General features: G+C 43.4%; 1 long non-coding RNA gene across 1 annotated transcript; it reads left to right on the top strand.

Moving 5' to 3' along the window:
• The first annotated feature begins 16,447 nt into the window (after positions 1-16,447).
• LOC117541569 lies at positions 16,448-18,997 on the top strand. Its single transcript, XR_004568325.1, has 3 exons — positions 16,448-16,528; positions 16,794-17,013; positions 18,735-18,997. It is a non-coding gene; the product is annotated as an uncharacterized LOC117541569 (long non-coding RNA).
• The last annotated feature ends 6,939 nt before the right edge of the window (positions 18,998-25,936 follow it).

The following is a 25,936-nucleotide window of genomic DNA, read 5'->3' on the forward strand; positions in this document are numbered from 1 at the left end:
TACATTTCCAGCCACTGGAATCCGTTGGGTGGGGTCCATTCTAGAGTGCTACATCTGTATGTAGATGTGTTTAGCAAAGAGCGAAGTGTTCAAATTCCATCAGCAACCCAAAATAATCTTGGTCCTATATAACCATCAATATTTCAATGCGACATTGGAATCAATACGGACTGATGATGTAAACAAAGCCAGGTACGAAAGAGAACAGGCTTTAATGACTTCAACAACCCAACAAAAAAAAACCTTGAGTCTCATTAGCCATCACGTATTCTAATGTAGTCACACGATCAATAGATATAGACAATGAAAAAGTGGTCCAACAGGACATCACTGGTCAGGATAATTGAAGTCACTGAGCCATCCACATCTCACTGTGACTTTTGGAGGAATAAAAAACTGTTAATTCTGCCATCAGGAAAATAGGAAGGACAATTTGCAAAGGGTATGCTCGTTTTCGGCACCAGTGTAAGCTAAAATAAGGCTTGGTAGGTGAGGTCAGCACTTAATATTGTGCCAGTTGACCCATCTGTCAGTCAATACAATGAAATGGACCAAACAAAGAGCATTGTCCAGTAGAGAATCAATATGCCGTAAAGTTATTGTCATATTTCTTACAAACTTGATCATCTCAAACTCCAGCTCTAAAACAATCTACTGTCCCCTTGTTATAGTGGTAGTTATTCAATAAAACCAGTAATGCAATTTCTTTATTAGGATCCACATTTGCACTAGCGTGAGCATTGGCTGTTCGTCTTGGGGTCCACAATTCAATTTAGTTTTTGTTCGGAATATCGAAGAAACCAGCAAGAGTTAGCTTGATTTGACCTTTTTCTTTTTCTAAATAACAAACGCAACCCATTGATGTCAACGGATTTACATCGTTGCTCTATGGCCGACAGATTGGGCTGTGACAAGCTAACTTATATAATGTATGGGAGCAAGCTTCCTCTGGTTTGGGATCAAGCTAAAAAAACAATATCAAATAAATCGATAGTAGCGTAACAAACAAAAATCAAGGGGCGAGGCTAGTCCACCATAACAAATCTGGATTCTTTATCAAATCAATGCACAAATAATAATTTTTGCCCAGGGTTTGTATAGCTGCACTTTAAAATAGCTTTGAATATGTGGTATTATTAGAATGTTAACACAATCCGGCAAAGCTATGAGTTGAACAAACATGCACTTACCATCGGTAACCATGGGTGGCACTGTGACAGAGCGGATCACATGAGTGACTGACTCCGCCACTGACAGCCGACACACACACGCACACACAGTCACACACCAAACATTTCCTGCTCTCTTCCTAAAAAGGAACCATGCAATGTATTATTTATTGTGTGTTTGTTAATTTGTTAAATGATTATGTTAAGAGGTGGTTAACCTGTTTATGTTTGGGTCGGATTTTTTTAATGTTGACAATGTGGTTTGAGGTAATTGCGTCACCTGTTGACGGTAAGTTTGTGGGAGGGGCTATGGGTTCAACATTGACGGTTTTTGGCCCTGGAGGATCACTGGAAGAATGTTGCAATGAAGGCAACAGCTGGGACATGTTCAGGAGATGGTTGCAGAGAAGGCAACACCAGAGCATGTTTACTCTAATGAGTGATGGACGGCCTGTTTTGGATTTTTATTTTGCTGTTTAAATTGTGCTGGTTCCGTTTTTTTTGTTTTGTTGCTGTTATTAAAGTTTTGGAGCTTAACCCGACCGACTAGGCCAGTGTTTGTGAACGGACAAATAGAGCCCCGTCACAGGCACCAAACAAAATATGACTGAAATCTTAAGAATTATAATGTATTCATTTATTTATATTTGTCGTCAGTGGCGGCGCCAGAGATTTTCTCTAGGGGGTGCTGTGGGGTAGCTTGACGTTTCATAGAGGGTGCTCAAACATTAAGGGTTTTCTATGGAAGCAAACAAGAGACAGAAGTATTCGAATTGTATTAGACAATTCCTATTAGACTACAAAACTATTCAGTGTGCAGGTCTTTGTGTTACAATACAAGTGTCTCTTAGTGAATGTCCTGTACTGCTCTTAAATCTCATCACATCAGCTTTTCCTTTCCCTCTTGGATGTTCTTCTGGACCCTCAGAGAAAGAGAACATGGTGAAGCAGTCCTGTCTCTCAGGCGTGTCCTTTCCTAACAGAAATATCAAAAAACATATTATTGCTGAGCAAGTGTGTTATTTAAGAAAGAGGTGTGTTTGTTTGTTCATAAATATAATGATTTTTTATTTGAATGTGTTTTTTAAATCCAACAGTGTACTGCAAAGATAATCAGATTATGAATAAACCGTTCTAAATTCATCAACATTGAAATAAATGTATTATTAAAATAATATTTAACTGTTATCAAAACTTAGTGCAACTGTAGAAGCTTGCTCTGTCCGGTTGTCTCACTGAAAGACAAAGGGTCGCAGCTCTCACTATGTGATGTTGCTTGGTAAAATGTAAATGTAACCTTTTGCTAAGAAAGTCCACTCAACATCACTGATGTGTAGGTGATCTAGTATTCAGTCATGTTTAATGGCATGTCTATCAGTGTATTAGAGTCATTACTTTATGCATTCTTTGTAAAGCATGAAAAAGGTGTACCTTGGAATCCGTGCTGAAGTTCTCTGCTGCTAGGACTCCAGATCTGTCTCTCCTCCTCTGGTCCAGGTCTGTCTCTCCTCCTCTGGTCCAGGTCTGTCTCTCCTCCTCTGGTCCAGGTCTGTCTCTCCTCCTCTGGTCCAGATCTGTCTCTCCTCCTCTGGTCCAGATCTGTCTCTCCTCCTCTGGTCCAGGTCTGTCTCTCCTCCTCTGGTCCAGGTCTGTCTCTCCTCCTCTGGTCCAGATCTGTCTCTCCTCCTCTGGTCCAGATCTGTCTCTCCTCCTCTGGTCCAGGTCTGTCTCTCCTCCTCTGGTCCAGATCTGTCTCTCCTCCTCTGGTCCAGGTCTGTCTCTCCTCCTCTGGTCCAGGTCTGTCTCTCCTCCTCTGGTCCAGGTCTGTCTCTCCTCCTCTGGTCCAGGTCTGTCTCTCCTACTCTGGTCCAGCCTGTCTGGATCACCTTAAGGAGACTTTGAACAAACAGATGTAAAGTTACATGCGTGGGTTACAGACTTCTTTCCATGCAAACAACTTTTTATCTTCTTTTAAAAACAGGTCATAATCTTATTGTTATACTTCAGAAATGGCTGGATATCACAGTCCTTATACTGTATCAGTTTGATTGAGTATTATTGTGTAGGTCCTTTTTATTTTACTGTTACTTTGGATGAGGTTTTCATGAGTCAGTCAAATTAATTTGTTTTCATATGCCATATTCATATGTATCACACACATAGGGGTAAGACACAAACCTATTGAACAAATGCAATGCAATGGATAAGCTTAATTTCCACTGAAGTCACAGATAACGTCATATATAATATTTAAACAAATCATTTCCTTGTCACTAAAGCATTGACTACGCTATTCATCGTCCTTAAATGCAGGAATTAAGTTACATGTTCTGTTCTACAGCCACGATGAGGCTGTTTCTCAAGTGTGAGGATAATACAATTAAAAGAGGCATTGGTAATAATATTAAAACAACAATGTTCGTCGGATAGGCGGTTAGCTGCAATAAATAACTCCAGTTCAACAAACCATATTACAATATCTAAGGGAGCGTTATTATCTTGAAATGTGACGTTCATATTTTAAAGATACACATATTTCATTGTGAGGTTGATTTAATATACACTAAGCCTCTCTTCAACAATACGTTGACGTTAGCTAGTCTATTGTATGCTATAGTAGAGCATAGCGAATTTAAATGAACCTTAACAATGCATACAGTAACCTAAATAGCAAACTAACTATCTAACGTACAAAGATGACCTTATTTTAGCAACCTCGCACAGAAGCCTTTTGGTAGACAGTAGCATCCCACTTAATGTTTTACACTCTTGGATGCTACGCATAGCATCGTTAGCACAGATGGAGCTACGATTGCTCAAATGCTACCCCAACTCTAAACATTCATTAACGTTAGCTTAATAAAAACACCAGTAACATAACATAAAGTACGCAGGGTTGACTTACCGAAGAAACTGCATTCATGGACGGTCTGTTTCAACGGCAGATAAATCCTATATTTGCAGGACGAATAGTCCACCAGGAGCCAACACAACAAACACGGCCGAGTTCAAGTAGTGTTCTCCTCATGAGCTGAGCCGCTGTAGCATCACGGAGCTAACGGAGCTAGCAGAGAGGAGCTAGGAGCAGCAGTCCCGTTGTCATGAAGGGGGAATCTAACTCTATACAGAATATGTTTTTGTAGATCCAGGCTAGAAACATGTTCATTTTCTGATGTTAAGTTGGACATTTTAACAAAGGGTCTACGGGAATTGCTCCCATCTGCATCCATCGCCTACAGTTTGCAGCATTGGGCTTCACCGCACTGTCCCGGGGTTTGCCGCTTGGCTCTGATAGGCCAGAAGTCGGTTTGATTGCATTAGGGCTCGATTGCTTATCCTGTCTGAGTAGCCCGGATGAGGCTGCATCGCAATTTTTGACGTCGAATTTTACACACCGAATTTTTTTACATCGAATTTTAAACACCGAAATATTTGACGTCGAATTTTTTTCACTTGAATTTGAACATTCGAATTTTTTTAACTTGAATTTTTAAATTTTTATTTCACATAGATAAATTCGGAGCAAAACAAATTCAGATTCATGATTTTCAAAGTAATTATTTTCAATGCTATAAATTCGGTGTCTAATAAAATTCAAATACTTCTGTCTCTTGTTTGCTTCAATAGTTTTCCATTAATGCACCAGCGCTACAGTTGAATTTTCTACTGCAACACTCCCCACACGCACACACAGTGTACCCGCGACTGTTACAATGAAGGCTCGGTAATCAGCTCACGGCATACGCGGGGGTAAAGTGCTATTTTTACAACTGGGGAGTGGGCCTCACCTCCTCTAGTGGAGCAAGCTCCCCCGGGAAGATTTTTTTTTTAATATTGAAGTTAAAAGCATCAATCTGGTGCACTTTGAGAGCAAAATGAAGAGATCTATGGATATACTGTATCTCTCAACATACATATGAAACAGAACTGTAAACAGATTTTCTATTTCTTTATAGATATTTTACAAATCACTCCCCTTTTAAAACAAACCGTTTGAGACCCACTGAGATAACTAGACTAAAGTTAACTATCTAAACACTGAGAGTCCTTTACTTCACCTGAGCTGAGGTTATCTGGAGAGAGTTCTCCCTCCACCTTGTTGTTGAAAAAGCTCCTTATATCCGTTAGCTTGGCTAGCTAGCACCAGATGCTAACCATAACGATCTCCGGTAGATACCCACCGGTGCGCGAGCTCTCCCACCGGTGCGCGAGCTCTCTCTCTCTCTCGCTCGCTTGCGCACGCACACAAAATGGCTCGTGCCACACACACACAGAGCAGAGCTTGAATGAAACACAGAGACCCAGAAGTAAGCTACTTGTACTCACGAGGCCTATTATGTGCAGAATCCCTCTCGCTTTCAGTTGGTTTTGATTGAGTGTCCACATGTGGACGTTTAAGGACTAAAAAACGATCCATTTGTCACTTTGCTGTTAGCAAATAATGTGGGGCTCCAACTAACAGGAAGTCACTCAAGTGTCACAAAGTAATTTAGCCTATGGGTAGGTCAAAAATCTAATGGGTGCTGGCCATTGGCATAATCATATCACCTGTGTTGGCTTTATGTTTTTGGTCAAACATTTGTTTGTTTCACATTTGCATTGATGTAATCAATCATTTTTCTGATTTAATTTAATAAAAATAATAATAATAATTTTCGAAAAAAACAAAAAAAACACATATTTCTTGGGGGTGCTTAGGGGTGCTTTGGCAATCCTGGGGGGTGCTTCAGCACTACAATAAATGCAATTAATTATAATCTATTGCTATTCAACAATTATTTCACAGCATGCACAAATGAATATTGTTGTTCTTCCGTGCAGCGCAGGCATATTGACTAGTCTTGAACATGTCAATGCTATTTTAGTGTTTGAGGCTGCTGCGAACAACGTAACTCACAACGAGATTCCCACCCATTTCAGAGATCAGCAACATTGCAGTGCCAATGTAAGGTTATATTGATAACATAAGCAATTAATAGGAATCTCTCTCTCACAAACCATCAGTCTTATCATATCAGTGACTTTTGGATCGATAGTAATATTTTTTGGATTCCTCTACGTTTTAAAATCAAATTGTATGGATAGACTGAAATAGACTAAGAATGAGTAACGTTCTGACTGTATGTGAAATGCCTAATAAACAGGAAACGTGGTCCAGAGTCTAATGAGCTCAGATGCAAGTCGATACATACTGCTGATCTAGAAGTGCAACAGGGCAAAGGGCTTAAGTGATATTCACTTCAAGGTTAAAATGTGTCAACTTTTATCTGAATGTCCAATCAGTTTGGATAACAAACGCAGTCCGCTGAAGTAAATAATTCCTCAGTGCCTGTTTAATTCTAAGTTCTAAGTCTTCCAGGTCATCTGTAGTTATACTTAGAAAGTGTGATTTCTTGGACATGTACTCTGTGTTTTGTAAATATATAATTGTTATAACATGTTAAGGATTGTTTTTGTTGAGTGGGATCTAGAGCACAGCGCTCAGTGGCTCCCCAGTGGCAAATTACAAAGGTTTGTAGTTTTCTGTTTTCTCAAACTATGTCACTGAAGTACAACATCATTTTAAGCAGTATAACGCCGCTTTTTTGGTCAATATAGCAGGCACCAAAGTTTGAATTGACTCAATCAAATTCAAATGTGGCGAATTTCCAAGTAACAGTGATTAAGTGAGGGTAAAATAAGAACACAGAAGGTGATTAATATATTCCACGTATTTGCTTCTCTCCTTTTATCCCCTAGAAACACCTCTTTCCAATGTGAAAGTTAACTAACTGTTAGGATCTGTCTGTGTTGGTGTTTTTCTTGTCTTTTTCTATCTTTGGGTTTCCTGTTTTATTTTGTAAAGTGTTCACCCCCGTTTCCTGCCTGTTTGCTTTCTGTCTGTTTCCCTCCCTGATTACCCAATTGTGTTCACCTGGTGCCTCTGTGTTTTCTCCTCCCTCCTCACCTGTCTCGTGTTTATGTGATTAGTCCTGGGTGTATTTAAGTTCTGGGTTTTCTGTCTCTCTTTGTCGGGTTGTCTTGTGTTGTGAGTAAACTGCGGTGAGTGTTCTGTTCTGTCTCTGATTATTGTAGCCTTGAAATAAAGGAATTATTTTGTCACTTAAATCTGCATTTGGGTCCTGCTTCCTGCACACCGTAACATTACAACCCGACCCAAATATGGGCCCAGCAGATCCTTTTGAGCAGGAGCTATTGGAGTTTTCCTTTGCTTTGGATGACTGCTCGTATCGATGGTTGGGAACGTCCAGGGTTCAGCAGCGAGAGGCTGTCCTGGCAGAGGCACGCCGGATTACTATGGAGAAGCCAGGCTTGGTTAAATTCTTATCGGGCAGGATTTTGGATTTTCTCACGGTGTGTTATCCCTTGCCTGACAGCCCCAGGCCTTCCAACTCCCATTTTGATACCACACGCATCGGTGTGGTCCGTCTGGCGTCAGCCCCTACTTCTCACCCAGTGTTTGCTACCGTCCAGGAGCCATTCGCTGGTACTCGTCTGGCCTTTGGAGGTCCACGGAGCCTCCAAACGGCTCCTAAAGGAAGGAGTCGCAAGGCCAGGTTGGCAGCACGAGCCCAAAGGGCCAGGGTTCCAGAACCAGTTCAGCCCCCAGCAGCCATGGTTACGGACCCAGTTCCGGCCCATACAGCCATGGTTCCGGCTACAGAACCGGCCCACACAGCCATGGTTCCAGACCCAGTTCTGGCCCCAGCAGCCATGGATTTGGCTCCAGAACCGGACCTTATAGCCACGTTTCCGGCCCCAGAACCGGACCTTACAGCCATGTTTCCGGCTCCAGAACCGGACCTTACAGCCATGTTTCCGGCTCCAGAACCGGACCTTACAGCCATGTTTCCGGCTCCAGAACCGGACCTTACAGCCATGACTCTGGCTTAAATTCCGGCCCCCGCAGCCATGGTTCCAGACCCAGCTCTGGCCCCATCTCAAGTTCCCTCTCGAGTCCCCTCTCCAGTCCCCTCTCCAGTTCCCTCTCGAGTTCCCTCTTGAGTTCCCTCTCGAGGTCCCTCCTTTAGTCCCCTCTCTAGTCCCTCCTCGAGTCCCCTCTCGAGTCCCCTCTCGAGTTCCCTTCCCTAGTCCCTCCTCAGGTCCCATCTCCAGTTCCCTCTCCAGTTCCCTCTCCAGTTCCCTCTCCAGTTCCCTCTCGAGTTCCCTCCTCTAGTCCCTCCTTTAGTCCCTCCTCTAGTCCCTCCTTTAGTCCCCTCTCTAGTCCCTCCTTTAGTCCCCTCTCTAGTCCCTCCTTTAGTCCCCTCTCTAGTCCCTCCTTTAGTCCCCTCTCTAGTCCCCTCTCTAGTCCCTCCTCGATTCACCTCTCTAGTTCCCCTCGCGAGTCCCCTCTCGAGTCCCTCCTCTGGTCTCTCCTCTCGAGTTCCCCCTTGGTTCCCCTCTCGAGTCCCCTCTCGAGTCCCCTCTCGAGTCCCCTCTCGAGTCCCGTCTCAAGTCCCTACCCAATGTCCTGGTCCGTTGGAGGTTCCAATGGGGGTCCTGCCAACTCCATGTACTGTCCCGTTGGAGGCCCTGTCGACTACTCTCCTGCCGGAGGTCCTGCCAACCCTTTGTCCTGTGCCATTGGAGGTCCCGCCGTCTACTCTCCTGCCGGGGGTCCTGCCAACCCTTTGTCCTGTCTCGTTGGAGGTCCCGCCGTCTACTCTCCTGCCGGGGGTCCTGCCAACCCTTTGTCCTGTGCCGTTGGAGGCCCCGCCGACTACTCTCCTGCCGGGGGTCCTGCCAACCCTTTGTCCTGTGCCATTGGAGGCCCCGCCGACTACTCTCCTGCCGGGGGTCCTACCAACCCCTTGTCCTGTGCCGTTGGAGGTCCCGCAGACTACTCTCCTGCCGGGGGTCCTCCCAACCCCATGTCCTGTGCCGTTGGAGGTCCCGCAGACTGCTCTTCTGCCGGGGGTCCTGCCAACCCCATGTCCTGTGCCGTTGGAGGTCCCGCAGACTACTCTTCTGCCGGGGGTCCTGCCAACCCCATGTCCTGTGCCGTTGGAGGTCCCGCGGACTGCTCTTCTGCCGGGGGTCCTGCCAGCTCCAGGGTCCTGTGCCGTTGGAGGTCCCGCAGACTACTCTTCTGCTGGGGGTCCTGCCAACTCCATGCCTTGTCCCGTTGGAGGTCCCGCAGACTGCTCTTCTGCCGGGGGTCCTGCCAACCCCATGTCCTGTCCCGTTGGGGGTCCTGCCAACCCTATGTCCTGTCCCGTTGGAGGTCCCGCCGACTGCGCTCCTGCCGGGGGTCCTGCCAATCCTGTGTCCTGTCCCGTTGGGGGTCTCGCCGACTGCCCTCCTGCCGGGGGTCCTGCCAATCCTATGTCCTGTCCCGTTGGGGGTCCCGCCGACTGCGCTTCTGCCAGGGGTCCTGCCAATCCTGTGTCCTGTCCTGTTGGAGGTCCCGCCGACTGTGCTCCTGCCGGGGGTCCTGCCAATCCTGTGTCCTGTCCCGTTGGGGGTCCCGCCGACTGCCCTCCTGCCGGGGGTCCTGCCAACTCCTGGTCCTCTTCCGTGGGGAATCTTGCCGACACCTGTCCCACCGGCTCCGGATCCTGTCCGGTCAACACCGGCTCCTGCCCGGCCTCCGGAGCTGTCCGGTCTTCGCCCTCGAGCCCGGCCCCCTGAGAGCCACGGTCTTCGCCCTCGAGCCCGGCCCCCTGAGAGCCGCGGTCTTCGCCCTCGAGCCCGGCCCCCTGAGTGCCGCGGTCCTCGCCCTCGGGCCCGGTCCCCTGACTCTTCCTGCCGTTGCCTTCGCCCTCCATGGTCCCCACCTTGGACTCTGTCTTGCCCCCGGGCCGTCCGCCCGAGTCCCCCTTTTTGGACTCTGCCTTGCCCCCGGGCCGTCCGCCCGAGACCCCTTCCTGGTCCTCTGCCTTGCCCCCGGGCCGTCCGCCCGACTTCCCCTTTTTGGACTCTGCCTTGCCCCCGGGCCGTCTGCCCGAGACCCCTTCCTGGTCCTCTGCCGTGCCCCTGGGCGGTCAGTTTAGTCCCGTCCTCCTGACTCCCTCCACCCACCCTGGTGGCTTAGTGATGCGTCCCTCCTCCGGACCCCCTCCATCCACCCTGCTTGAGGTTTTGGACTATTTTTTGTTTTGGGACGTCTGGGATCCGTCCCTTGAGGGGGAGGGGGGGGGATACTGTTAGGATCTGTCTGTGTTGGTGTTTTTCTTGTCTTTTTCTATCTTTGGGTTTCCTGTTTTATTTTGTAAAGTGTTCACCCCCGTTTCCTGCCTGTTTGCTTTCTGTCTGTTTCCCTCCCTGATTACCCAATTGTGTTCACCTGGTGCCTCTGTGTTTTCTACTCCCTCCTCACCTGTCTCGTGTTTATGTGATTAGTCCTGGGTGTATTTAAGTTCTGGGTTTTCTGTCTCTCTTTGTCGGGTTGTCTTGTGTTGTGAGTAAACTGCGGTGAGTGTTCTGTTCTGTCTCTGATTATTGTAGCCTTGAAATAAAGGAATTATTTTGTCACTTAAATCTGCATTTGGGTCCTGCTTCCTGCACACCGTAACACTAACACTGGTTTAGCCTTTGCACAGTCATAAGTAAAATCTTCTTAAAATCTCTTAAAAAATGTATTACAGAAGCACTTTTTCATTTGCTGTTTTGCCCCCTGACATTCACATGACAAGGCTTCATCCTGAATTCTATTTGAAAGATGAATCAAAGTTTTGTTCCAAGTGGAGCATTTCTCTGTGGTCGTAAAGGAAAATACATGAACCAGAGAAAGACAAAATAAGAATGAGAGATGTCCCTCACTTTGCCCGCTAAGTGCCTCCAGACAGAACTGTCCTGGCAAGCTGTAGGTTGAATACAGAGAGATACATTTTCATCCTGAGAGCCCAGGGGGTCTTTCGGGACCAAAGTGTCACTAAAACAGAGAGGCTCAGTATCGCAACACTTTCGAAAAGGCTCGGGGTGACAGAGCATTGACTTCACTCAAGATGAAAACCAAAGTTCTCTGACCTTTTGGTGTTAGAATAACACCACACATGCATGCACATCCCCGCACAGCGTTACAGAGAGCACATGAACCAACAGTGTTTGGTGGCTGTGGGTGCTCTCCAACGACTGCTAGCCGCCACTTCTGCTGAAGCTCACCATGAATGCAGAGGAGAGGGAATGAGCTTTCCAACAATAATCTTTACAAGAGACAATGGATCACGGATGATTATGTGTTGCATGAGAGCGATATGATATCCCCATCTGGGAATTATAACTCTGCGGTCCTCTCAGCTCTATGGATCTACTTATTCAGTTTGACCTCATAATATTTGCTTCTGGACAGCACACTGCTCTCCCATCACACTTATGTATAGCAGCAGCATGCAGCTGTTCTAAGCAGTAAAAGTGTCATAAACCGTCTACATGGTACCTTCCTAGCACTGACGAAAAAGTAAGAAGCTACCAGAATAGAACTTAAATGTGCCTTTCTTTTCAACGGGCCATCCGTTAGAGATTATGCACAGGGGCACAACATTTTGCTTATTGGGTCTCTCTTGCAAGGATTTCAGACTAACTTTATTCACAACCATCAGGAACGGTGCTAAAAACATAATTGAATCAGTGCCCAAAGTCAGTCTCAACTGATTTGAACTGTCTGACCTCAAAGACCTTTTAAGTAACACTAGGGTTAGGGTTAAGGTTATGTAACTGTAGAAATTGGAGGAGAAGCCTCCAGTTGGTGTTCATGGTGAAAAAGATGAATATATAGTACAACTGTTACGACCAATCCAGTAGGGGTCCACTATGTGTTGGCTCTCTGTTATCTGTTACATGTGATCCAGATTATCAACCTTTATGAGCCCCACCAGCTAAGCTATAAAGACCACCACCATCCAACTGGGTGACTGAATCTTCTTAAGGACACAGCTACTGTTCTGTCTGTTGCACATTTTCACACACCCATACACGCACACATTACTGATGACTGACGTTCACTCTTGTTTTAGTTTTGTTAAGCTGTTCGCCCATCCATGTTGCAGCCTATGAGTCCAGCTACAACACATCAGAGAATAACATCCACAGGGCGTTGCTAGTCTCAACTATACATAATATGTGAAACAAATCCACAAAATCCCCGTCGCTTAAAAAGCGAATTGCTTATCCTGGAGAATTTCGGAAGCTTTTGAGACGGATATGTTTCCCAGGAGTTGGTGGAGAACAAAATTGAGCGTAAAGGAGAATAAATATTGGACTTACATCCGTTTGCATTTGAGAAACACAATTCCAAATGACTGATAGTTTGGCTCTTTGTTTGTTGGAAGTGTTTGCCGACATGTTCACTACAGCAACTTATTTAGGTATAATATATCAGTGTAGTGTTTTCAGCTTCATTTTGTTGACCCAATGTGTTGAGAAAACAAAATCTATTAATTCAGCTTTAACATGTTAAGCCTATTTTTCAGGTCTCGGGCTCGAAAATGACATTCCCAGAACAAATGACTATAACTTCACTTCTAAAAAGGGGTAAATTAATAATCTTTTTTCTCAAAGTAATGATAAACCTGTGAGTTGGATGTAGAAAAATCAGAATCAATATAGCATTTTTTATTTGAAAGTAAATTCAGATTGAACATGGTAAAACAATTTTCCGGTCCATGGGACCTTATTTTGGAAAAATTATGTATTGAAGTCAATGGAGAGAGAAAAGTTATCTTTCGATCCCGTTTAAATTGTGCCACGAATTACATATGATGTTTGTCAATCTTAAAAAATCATTTCCATGTCAAAAAAGTCACAGTTTGTCGTAAAACTGTTGAAATATAAGACTATAAAAAATACGCAACTAGAAAGACTACAAATCCCAGAGTCGCGTAAGTGATGTCATAACTGATGTCACAATTGTTTTCCTCCGCTAAATATAAGAGATAGCTAAGATAAGATAACTTTAACAAGATGCCTGTGTGCTTGGTACCAGGTTGTTATCATACCAGCAATGGGTCTTGCTCGTTCTTTCGCTTCCCGTCTGATGAAAGGCCCAGTGGCTAGATCAAGTTAGCTACCTAGCTAGTAGCAAGCACGTTAGTTAGCATTACAGTCTTAGCCTTGTCATTTGTATTAGCCATGAAGTAACATCAAGTAACCCAAAATGTTAAACAGTAAGAGTAGTAGTCATATTTTGTGAACCCTTTGAAGAGTACTGTCACACCGGTGTGATCATTCTATAATAAACCATTTAAGCCCGGGGGAGAAATGCTAACGCTAACACTAGATTAGCACTGGCAATCTGTTCTACTTCATGCTATCTGCACAAATGGTTGACATTAGAAAGATCAGGCAGTTCAGAGAGAATCAAAGGAAGGCAGGCAGCTTTGCATGACATTCTTCTGGACGTGTTGATAGTGAGTTTAGTCAATCACGCCAATATCACCACGTGTAGCTGCTTTCAATTAACACTCACTGCAAATCACCCATATACCTATCTGCATGCAAAAAGTGCCCAGCAAACCACATGCTCCACTCCACAGTATGGCAAGGATCGTCACTGAAGAAGGATAAAAAGCACAGAGACAGTATTAAACAAAATTAGACTCTGTTACTCCTTTGAAAAATAAGAAAATAAAACAACATAGATTAGCTCCATGGCATAATGCCGAAACCCGCAAAAATAAAGCAAAAGAGACAACTTCAAAGGATATGGCGTTCCACTAAACTTGAAGAATCTCGTTTAATTTGGCATATTACTCTCAATGATTATAAAAAGCACTGTGTAAAGCGAAAGCAGCTTACTACTCTTCATTAATAGATGAGAATAAGAATAATGCAAGATTTCTTTTCAGCACTGTAGCCAGGCTGACAGAGAGCCATAGCTCGATTGAGCCTTCTATTCCCATAGCACTCAGTAGTAATGATTGTATGTGCTTTTTTAATGATACAATTGTTACTCTTTGAAACAAAATTAATGACCTCTTGCCTTTGACCAGTATAGTGTTATCAACAGCTCCCAGAAATGTAAGTTATAATATTACACTAGATAGTAAATTATAATGCTTTTCACCCATAAACCTTGAACAATTGAATTCAATGATTCTTTCTTCTAAACCATGTTAGACCCGATTCCAACTAAGCTGTTAAAGGAAGTTTTTCCATTAATTAACACTTCTTTATTAACCTGTTAAACCCCAAGGTCCCCGTCGGCAGGTACTTTTTTTTTTTTTTCACGACACTGTCTCAGGGAATCTTAATATTTAAGAACCTATTAATGTGTTATACCAGATTAATCTCAGCTAACTGACGAAACAAAACACAAGTCTCATAAGAAGCATCTAAATGACCCCTGAGCGAAAAATGCTAACGCACTTTGGCACAGAACTCAAGATAAAAGATACCCTTATTACTTATCGTAGCTGCACATACAAGATATCCGGTTAAAGCTGAGGTTCCACAGATTATTTAGGTATATATATCATCACAGTGATCCGAACTCGCGACAGGGGAAGCAAACACAGACATCACAACACGTACCTTTACGGAGCTTTTACGGGAGATCGTCTCACCGTAGCTGTCAATCTGATCAAAATACTTGTTCAATGGCATTAAAACGAGAAAAAACGTGGCTGAATCGGTTAATCCATAGGTTGATAATGTTTCTGGGTGATACTTTTTTTAATTTATAATCCATAATTCCATTTGTATGTAAAAATCGAAGAGTAAAAGTTAGCTGCTAATGGTAGCCCACAGAGTTATCGCAGCTTTCGGTCTTGGCTGCAGTCTCACACACACACATTACCAAATAAGGAGTATGTGGGAGTTCCCCTCGATTCCATTGGCTCTGACGGTTAGAAAGAGATGTCAATCAGCAAAATCGAGCAAGGGGGGCCAGAGATAGGTCAAATCCACCCAAATGACCCCAGAAGTGTTTTTTTTGTGCTAAATCTCTCTAAAAAGGTTTCACTTGTTTTGCATCAATATTGATACAGGGTACTTATATGTTGTAGTTTGGATTCCTAAAGCTTTTAAGGCTTGGGGCTTAACAGGTTAAATATTATGAATATGTCTTTATTATCAGGCTATGTTCCACAATCATTTAAAGTAGCTGTGCTGTCTAAGACGCTGTCTTATTCCAGCCAGCAGGTGGTGTAGTTACTTTTTGTTTCTTCTTCTTTTGTTAGTACCAGCCAATGGGAAAGACTTACATTAAAAACACAGGACACTTCCTGTGTTTTTAATGTAAGTCTTTCCCTATCACTATACCCACATGTGAGTCGTAGTCAAGCCCCCAGGAAGTGTGCCGGAGTCTGATGAGAATATTCCTGCTGGCCAAACGGCGGTACTACACTTCCTTTAGGTTGCTGGGCCCGGAAACACTTTTTCCCATTGACTTACATTGGGAAAGAGTGGTCTGTAACTCGTTGGATAATTTGTTTTAAACTAAATAAACAACCCAGTATGAACACTTGTATAGCCCTTATTAAAAACATTCGTTCCTCAAGTTGTAAAAAGGTGCTAATAACGTTATTCTGAGAGTTATTTCCCTCTGCATTATGAACGCGCATCTAACCCACGGGACCGCGCCGCCCGGCACGTTCATGTTACGTGTTCAGCACTACATGCGTTTATCTTTAGCCATGGATGCAAAATAAGAACGGACCATATCGCCTTACTGCCAGCCCACGGAGCTGTAATAATGGATATTGCACATGTTTGCTGTAATTCATCATTTGTAAAATATTATAACCTGCTACATGGGCTGTATGATGTAAATGTTGTATTAAATAAAGTTAATATTACCGACGTAGATTAACGTCCCTGTAGCTTCTTATTGCACTAAGAAGCTTATTGCACTGTGTATAAATATATATATATATATATATATATATATATATATATATATATATACACAGTGCAATAAGTCTTTCATGCTAAATGAAGCTCTGTTGGATATCACTAGATCCTGTTACAGCGTAATATAAGTACATAACGATTGATGTTTACATTAGCATAATTACTAGCTAGCCGCTAGCTGCTAACTGCCGCCTCGTTAATATGAAATCCATCATAACAATCCATTACCATGCTGTCATGAACGCGCGGTGCAGTTACGTGTACGCAAATTGACGTGCTTGATGTGAACGAGCATTTTGGTTAAAGTTGCGCATGCGCTATGAGCGCACATACGGGTACTTCTCAGGCATGCCGGGTAATCTGTGACGTTTCACTCTCTCAAAAGTTGGGCCATTTTGTCATCATGCGCTAATGAGCAACTCTCATAGGAATTAATGAGGCCCGTCTCCCACGCTGTATCCAGTTCTTATTATACATCCATGGTCGTAGTTGAAAGGGACAGAGAGGAGAAATATCATTGTTTGAATCTGCATCCATCCTTCTTTGCTATGTTGTTGAAAGCATTGCTTGTAAGTATTTTTGGCTTTTGTACGTATTCTTAAGAGGATATCAACGATTATTTTGAGGTTTCAATGTTTAAGTAGATTGCTATTCATTGATGTTTGATGTATGGTTAGCACATGTTTTGTAGTGTGTATTACACAGCATTTTTGCATGTAAACATTTGATATGCATATTTTGTGATGTTTGTGAGTGACGTAATTAACCGTTGTATTATATATTTCTGCATCACAGCTAAGTGTCTAATTTCAATGTATATTGTGTTTCTTTCAGTTTTACTCTGTTGACTTGTGGATGTAAACATCTTATTAAAGAAGATAAACGCTTGCCACTTGTCGAGGAGTTATCTGTCTGCATATCTGTACTCATAACGACAGTGAGGGCAGAACAGTAGCAGTGATAACACCTCTTCTTAATCTATGGATTAACCTTCAGCAGCGTTTCTATCGTTTTAATGCCATTGAACACAACTGTTAATCAGAAACAGCAAAAGGTAAGACAAATTTGCCCCATTTGCTCCATAAAGCTCGTCATGGTTTTGGATTTATGTTTTCATTTTGAACTGTTTTCCTCCTTGTGTGTTGTCTGATCCTACTCCCTGGCCGTTTCTCAATCGCAAGGATGCTGGCTTGGTACTTCCTAGTCACTTCCTTCAGAAACGCTTCCAAGCCACGGCTTCGGAAAACGAAGAAGAATGGAACAGGCTAACAAGTGTGCCACTCTCTCTAACAGTTTCAACATAAACTGTACCGAAAATAAATACCTCACGATGTCTATCTAATTATGAACTTGCTTTACTTTCACGGAACACATTTTTGGTGATAACAAACAAATGTAACAAAGTAACATATTTACCAACACATGTTCTACGCCACTACATACTTACATTTAAATGTGTGCTGCGTCGGTTCAGCCATTCTCCGCAAGGGTTTTTGAAATTGGTCCGTGCGCAAAGTATTGTGGGGATTTTAAGGACGCAAAGTCTACCCATTGAAGTATTAAAATAACGTATTAAGCAGAAAGTTTAGTATATCGTATTTCTGGTATATTCATTTTTAATGTCATCTAATATATGTGTGTTTTTATATATATTCATGTGTGTTAAAACTTGGATGGACAAGTCAATTTTTTCCTCTTAAATATAGAGGTTTTTTATATTGATGTTCCTATAATGATGTCCCATTTTTAGTAGAAGTAGATTTAGCGCAAATGGTCTTTTCTTCCACTTGACTTGTTAATAAACAGAAGGTGGTTTTTTGGCTATTTGTGAGTAGGTAATGGTGCAGTACAGCCGGTGATTTCTGCCTAGAGTAAAAAGATTACCCGTGGATGAGTATTTTTCAGAAAGTCAGTAGAAGAGGCATGGGAGTCTCTTTGCTAATTATCAATGGTCTTTGCAAATTGACAGCAGATGTACCCATGTTAATTGAATTGGTAAGAGGTCAGAGGAACTCCAAGAGAGGAGCTTCCTCAGACCTAATACAATTAAAGCCTTGTTGATTAGTGGTTCATATCCAGCATGTATTAGCTAAGAAACGATAACAATGTTGGTGCGTAGCTGCATAGGGGGAAATGTATGTGCGCTCCTGTGCAGACGTTAGTTATTGGATAATTCATATCCTGCAAGACTCCTAGAGAGGCCATGGGATAATGGTCGTTCTGAATGTATCAATACATGTATTCCTGTTAAGTGAGCTGACTTCGAGGTTAGAGAATGTCGTGCGTGCTAAATTGCCACAACATTTTGGAGTAATTGGCTTAAATATATGTGTGTGCTTAATTACTCTGTATGAAGTAGGACCAGTTTGCATGGCAGGACACATCCTTATTTAGACACACACACACACTGTAAGGAGAGGGAGCGAATCAGACGGAATCAACGGCTGCTGACGCATTGTCTTGGGTCCGCCCAGAAGTGAAACTGGCCAATGGAAAACTGCCAACTCACTGGCTAGCTCGCTCAGAAGTGAAATCGCCAATAACAAATAGCTAGGGAGGAGGAACCAACACAACTACTCCCCACTTGTGTGTATAAATAATATGATATTTTGATGCTCGGCGCCCTTTCTGACTGACCGTCTCGGTGTAGCACGGTAGTGGAATTGAGCCCAGAGTACTCTGTAAATTGTATTGTGCCTTTTGTCATTAAAACAGAATATTGTTTAACTTGTATCCTGGTGTATTTTAATTCCTTCCTTTTATGATTTTACCCAGCTCACCAAGCTTTTAGACCGCTCTGACTCCAACACCATGTGCAGCCTCAACATTTCCCCCAAACCAAGGACGCGGCCTCGTGGAATTCCAAGTATGCTGGAGATTGGAACAGTCCTTCGGCGGCACGCGATGACGTAGCATGTTGGCTTGGAAGCCAGTATCCTCGAGATTGAGAAACGGCCCCTGTGTTTGCCTTCCTGTCGTTAGTTTTCCTGGTGTGTCTGATTATGTTTCTGCCTCCCCTGCCCAGCTGTGTCTTGTCCTGTGATTACCCTTCTGTGTATTTAGTCTTGTCTTCCCCTGTGCTCCATGTCTGTTCGTCGTCGTTTCATGTCCCTGCTACCTGTCGTCTATGCTTGTCCATGTCTCCTGCCTGTTCCCGCCTGTACGTTTGTTCCTGTCTGTCATCCTCCCCGGTTTTGTTTTTGTTAATTAGTTTCTTGTTTTTCTTGTCTTCGGCTTTTTATAAATAAAGCTTGCCTTTTGTTACCTTACCTTTTTTAGTCTTTTTTTAAACTGCACTTGGGTCCTATTTTCCCCAAACCTGACAGTACGAACAGACCAGTATGGACCGAGCAGTTTTTTCCCCTCAAGAGTTGGATCCACTGATGTAAACTCTTGAGTATAAGTGGATGAGAGTGTCTTCAAGAGCGGCCGAGGAGGCTGCCCTGAAGGAGGCATGCATGGAGGTGGATCTGGAGCTTGTTGCCCGAGTGGCTTAAGGTTTTTACAAGTAGTCCTGATTGCCTGTCTCAAGCCTCGAACCCCTTCCTGGGACCCAGCAGCCATGTTTCCGGCTCCAGTGCCGGCCCACACGGCCATGGTCCCGGCTTCAGTTCCGGTCCCAGCACTCGTAATAGTCATAGCTGATTTGGATGAGGTACCAGTGGGCATTTAAAGTGTAGTGGGAGATGTTGACTACGTACAGCTGCAGTGTTTTCCTTATATGGAAAGGCTAGCTGACTAAAGAAGGGGGGTGTGTCTTAAAGGGGCAATGGCTGCTCAACGGCTGCCCAGCCACGTACACAAATTATCTGACAGCTAATCCATAAAAACATTAGCGCCAGCTACATAAACATCACCCATTGGTGAATGAGTGGTGTGTGCCCAAAACCGGCAGCTGGGTTGTAGCTCTAATAGTGCTAATAACAGCTAATATGAAAATCTCAGTTTTTGACAAAAATTGAATGATGGATTATCAGTAATAATTTCAAAGTGAAGGAGACATTGGATTAACCTTCAGCAGCGTTTTATGCATTGTAATGCCATTGAACACAACTTTTGATCAGAAAACAGCAAAAGGATAAGACTTATTTTCCGTAAAGCTACTTTGTGTGATGGCTGGGTTTGCTTCCCCTGCCGCAGGTTTTGATCGCTCAGTGATGATACTTATACCCCTAGAATCTGTGGAATCTCAGCTTGCTAGCTGATATCTTGTTTGTGCAGATACAATAAGTAAGAAAGTATTTCTACCGTGAGTTCTGTGCTAAGTGCGTCAGCAATTTTTCGCTTAGTGCTAATTCAGAGGCTTGGCGTTAGAGTTGTGTTTCATTTAACTAAAAATGGTTCATATCGTCAGTTAGCTGAGTTATATCTCACACAGCAGGGCTCGACATTATAAATGGCCCACTGGCCCGGAAGCACTATTTAGACACTTTCCACTTGCCTGCTCGGGCCACTAAAAATATTGTTTAAAAAAAAATGTTTCCTGTGGTATTGGTATTTTGACTAGCAATTTTGTTAAATTGTTTCGTTTATTAACGCTACAACATAGCGTTTCGTGAGTCGCTTGTCTTTGTTGGGTGAAAAGCAAACGGCTGTTTGCTGCGGAGCGCAGCGCGAGCAGGCTCCCGTGAGCGCGCTCCTTCACTACAGACTATCACGCCACCTAACCATTCGCCAAAATGTTTTTAATACCAGCGGTAACCGGCCAAGCACCGGGCAAAAAACAATCTTCAAATAAAAGAAAGTCACCGGAGGAGTTAAAGGAGAGTGACAGGGAGCATGAGAAGAAGAGGGAGAGAAAGTTTCAGCCAGCTTGATCGATGGAGTTGGCTTCTTGGTGCAGTGACGCATCCTAAAACCCTTTTATAATCTATCGATTAGATTTATGATTAGAAAATTATAAAAGTAGGGTAGACATGTGGAGATTATCCGGCTGAACAAAACGTGCATTTATCAAACAGGTTTGTTTTCCACAGACCTTATTTACAGCTATTTTCCAAAACCCTGTGGAGAAATCCCATTGCTTTTTGTCGAGGGAACCAGCAGCTTACTTCCTGGATTTATGACGCGTCACTGGCTGCACCTCTCTATGATGCCAATATAAACAAGGTCTTCTGTCGGCTCTGTACATCAATGCCGACCTATGCTGACAAGTAAGTGAAGAGTTGAACATATAAAAGGTATTGGCTATAGGGAAATGTCCCAGCAGTTTAGGAAAATGAAGGATCTAATCCATAGCCATTACATTTCTAACTCCTAATGACAGGAAGGCAGAAAGTGCATTATACAAATAATAATACTCATAATAGCAGACATTTTTTAACAATGACCACAATATCATTATTTTAATAAACCAAATATGAACAATTGAGGAAAATGAGGAAGAACTGATTGTTCAAATGTTGTAGTACAAGTAGTAATGTAGTTAGTGCATACATTACTATTGCAACAAGTGTTCATTTTCTTCATTATTAGTCGATTTTTTTTGGACGAATGCTCCGGGCCAGTGGTTACAATGGTGGGGCCAGTGATAATACAATTCCACCTGCCCTTAATACCCTTAATGTCTACCCCTGCACAGGCTCCGCCCTTTACTGAACTATATGGGTACTACCTCTCATCCATACCATGTGAGCATTCATCAACTGAGATATCTATAACCGTAGCCGGCCCAGTTAGGTAATGCGCAAGCCCGCAGCTGATTGCACATCCCCTAACGCAGTGTTATGGGGAATGGAAGCACAGCTGTGTATTAACAGAGTGGATGGATGAATGTAGGAGGCGTGTGGCGCAGTGGATAGAGCGTTGGAGTTTGGATCAGGGGAGCACAGGTTCATACCCCACTGCAGTCAGCATGTCATTGTGTCCCTGGGCAAGACACTTCACCCCAAATTGTTCCTGTGGGGATTGCCCACAGTATTGAGTATGTAAGTCGCTTTGGATAAAAACGTCTAACAAGTAACATGTAATGGATGGACAGGACGCTGAGACGTGGCTGTTTCTCAATCTTGAGGATTCTGGCTTCCAAGCCAATATTTGAAGGATGCACGTCATCGAGTGCCGCCGAAGGACTGTTCCAATCTCCAGCAGACTTGGAATTCCACCGGGACCGCGTCCTTGGTTTGGAGGAAATTTCGAGGCTGCACATGGGTACACTTCGCGTCCTTAAAATCCCCACAATGCTTTGCGCACGGACCAATTTCAAAAACCCTTGCGGAGAATGGCTGAACCGACGCAGCACACACTTGTTAGCCTGTTACATTCTTCTTCGTTTTCCGAAGCCGTGGCTTGGAAGCATACTTGCTTCGTTTCTGAAGGAAGTGACTTGGAAGTACGCGACTACCAAGCCAGCATCCTCGAGATTGAGAAACACCCAGTGCGCTCTCAAGACAGAGAGGAAGGTCACTATTCCCTGTACTTCCTGGTTCCAAAGAAGACAGGAGAATTCATGCCCATTTTGGATCTTCTCAGCCTGAATCTCCACATTGCATGCAGAAAATTCCATATGTCAACTGTAAAACAGTTGATGGGACTGGTGCAGCCAGGTGACTCGTTTTTGCAGGGGGTCAGGAGGCAGCACCCAGTAGTGCACGCCTCCGCCCCGCAGTGGGACCTGCCGTTGGTGCTCGAGGCTCTGGTCACAGAACCATTTGAGCCTCTGGAGTTCTCCTCCCTGAAAGCACTGTCATGGAAGACAGCGTTGCTACTTGCCTTAACTTCGGCCAAGAGAGTGTCGGAGCTGACCGCTCTGTCGGTGCACCCAAGTTGCTTAGTGATCTGGGGTGACCGTAGCAGGGCGACACTCAGACCGAACCCCTCCTTTGTTCCCAATAATCTAAGGAGCTCGTTCAGGTCAAGGGCTATTCAGTTAGGAGGCTTTAATGTTCCACCCCATAGTGGGGCCAAGGAGGCTAAATTGCACCTCCTCTGCCCGGTGCGTACGCTAGCATGTTACTTGGAGCGCACGGCTGCCACTAGGCGCACTGAACAACTGTGTGTGTGCTTTGGGGGCGGTGTGGCCGGTAAAGCTCTTGGACATGTCTGTCTCCATCATATGTGCTTGCTGAGGCAACACAGGACTGGTGAGAGGCTGTGGGTCAGCAGGTATCTGATGCCCCGGTCAGGGGCAGTGTGGTGACTCGATGTTGTTGGACGATAGGGCGTTTAAGCATCAGGGCTCCTGTGTGAGATATAACGGTGGGTTACATATTGTAATCCTAGTTATATAAGCACAGACGGAGCCCTCTACTCGGGGCCCTGTCTGTCCTATGCTGCTCGCTGAAAAGAAGTGTAGGATGACAGTCAGGAGGCGAGGCCGCCTTATATACGGTGGGCTTGCGCACGCATTCAGGTAGGCCCGCCCCAGGGGGCCGGCTACGGTTATAGATATCTCAGTTGATGAATGCTCACATAGTATGGTTGAGAGGTAGTATCCATAGAGTCCAGTAGAGGGCTCCGCCTGTGCTTATATAACTAGGGTTACAATACGTAACCCACCGTTTCTTCCCGTTAAGTGGGTATGACACATTAATAGGTTGTTAAATGTTAAGAAGCCCTGAGACACAGTTTCGTGAAGAAAAAAAAGCCTGCAGCACGAGGCATTGATTGATGGAGACATCAGTGCAACACGCTGTGCGGCTTTGTCATGTACCATTATACTCTCGATAACAACAACAGAAGCCTTACACTGTGGGACGTTAAAACTCGGCCATATGGGAGGCAGCCTAACTTCACTACGAGCAGGAGAGTTGCTGCAGCATTCACTCACAGACACTGACACACACACTTGCTTGTTCCAGTGTCGAAATACATGTCCAGCGCCCACTCCTCATTAGCCAGCTTGCAGGTCAATAACAGATGTGTGTGTATTCTTCCTTCAGGGTATGGCTGGGAAAAAGGATGCCATCTCCTCCAGCAGCAGCCATGAGCAGCAGATAAGGCTGTTGTTTTAGATGTAAATCATTGCCATGTTGGGGAAAGTTTATCCCGAGATGGGAGTCATTATATTGAGCCAGGACTATGAGGGGCCTTTGAAGAGAACGTTTGAAGAGGGTATGTGAGTGTTCTGACGTTAGAGAGCCGTCCTTATTTTTAGAAATCAGCATTTGGCAGGTATGGCTTAGCATCACAGCAACTAGTGAACATATGCATTGCTCTCGGTGTCTTTTTCGAGTGGGTGGCTCACAAGGAGAGTTATGTGACACGTTTTTTTTAAAATATGCTTATACTGAAGGCAGTACAGCTAGTATAAACAGGGCTATTTCATGAAGGGTATATTGATTGTAAATTATTTATAGCTAATTATTTGTCGCTTGTATGCATTCCTAAATGCATGTTGTGCTCCAGGGCCTTGCGCGATTTAGCTAGTTCAGTGAACCGGCATGAAAACGTGTTGCGGAATGATAATGCTCAACATATTTTTTAGTAAACAAATAAATATGAAGAAACAAATGGCCTGGATTCATGCACGCACACCCACAGGCATGCACACACACATACACATATACAATAAGCATACATTTACATGCTCGCAGGCCTTTTGAAGTTAAGCTAGAACACCAAGATGGGGGTGTTTCCGGAACATGGTGTTACACATTGAATCCCAAATCTGTTTTCTCAGTTTCTGTGTTTACTGATCGCACTTCCTTCAGTGACACATTCTTTATCTCTAATCCAAAGTGTTGCCAAAATGCTTGAGGCATAAATCCTCCACAGGGATGAATAGTCCTCTGCTGACGTGGCCTGGTTGTCCAACCATGTGTCTTTTTTAAAAGGGTTAAATAAGGCTAGATTATATGCTTAGTGGGAGTAAATAAAATAAGTGTTTGATAGTTTTTATGACAATGTTTCCCATATTTATATGCACTCAAGGTTAACACTAATGTGTATATAGGTGATAGGATAGATTACCCAGTTTGAATATTATCATCCTAATAAATATGTGTTCATATTTGCCTGCTACATCAACTAACAAAGCAAGTATATTTATATAGCACATTTCAACACAAGGCAATTCAAATTGCTCTACAAAAATAAAATAAATAAAGCATTAGGAAAGTGCAAAATAAACACATTAAAAAAATGACATTTAAATGCATTATATCAAAAAGCCAACAGAATACAAATAAATCAAGCTTAAATAGAACAACCCTAAAATGGGCAAATTAATTAATGGCTATTATCTATTGTATCAAGGCTTAAATTGTCCTAGAAATGTCTAGATTGTTCTTTGAAATATGACTTTTATTTTACCTGTACATTTAAAAAATATATTAAACTTATATTGTATCCATATTACGCTATTATTACACCCAATTACATGCATATAACACTCATAAAACCTATATTACACCTTTATTACACAGACTGTACATCCATATTACAATACATTTCACCCATGCTACACGTTTTCACAGCCTCTCAAATGACTGTGTAAAAGCAACCATTGTAGGGAAAAGAAAGGTATTCCACACAAGAATCAAAATGAATAAATAGAAGACAAAAATAAATGTCTGAATTTGTTTCCAGATATATGGAGCGTAAAAACGGAATAATCCTTCTCCAAATGTAGTGTTGACTCTGTGGACAGAAAGCAGACCCGTCCAAGAAGACCTGATAGTTCTGGATGGTTCATAATGTGGCAGAAGATCAGAAATGGATGTTGGCCCTAAATCATTCAGTGCTTTTGTACGTTTTATCATCTTTTCACATGTCCTTAATAGTTAAGAATGGAAAAAGGCGAAGATATGTGACCCAGTATAAAAGAGCCACAACACCATAAAGGTGGAGTCAAAGGTAACACAGGATTTTCATCCAGGAGACTGGCATTTGCGTTAGTGTGAAATCATCTTTTGCATAAATGTAGTTTTCATTTCATTTTGCAAACTTATATTAACCAAAATCATGATCTGTTTCTAACCCTAATTACATTGTTGCATATACCTTAATAAGCTGGAGTTTAGTTGGCTCAACACCTA

Source organism: Gymnodraco acuticeps, unplaced genomic scaffold, assembly GCF_902827175.1.
Source record: "Gymnodraco acuticeps unplaced genomic scaffold, fGymAcu1.1, whole genome shotgun sequence".
NCBI lineage: Eukaryota > Metazoa > Chordata > Actinopteri > Perciformes > Bathydraconidae > Gymnodraco > Gymnodraco acuticeps.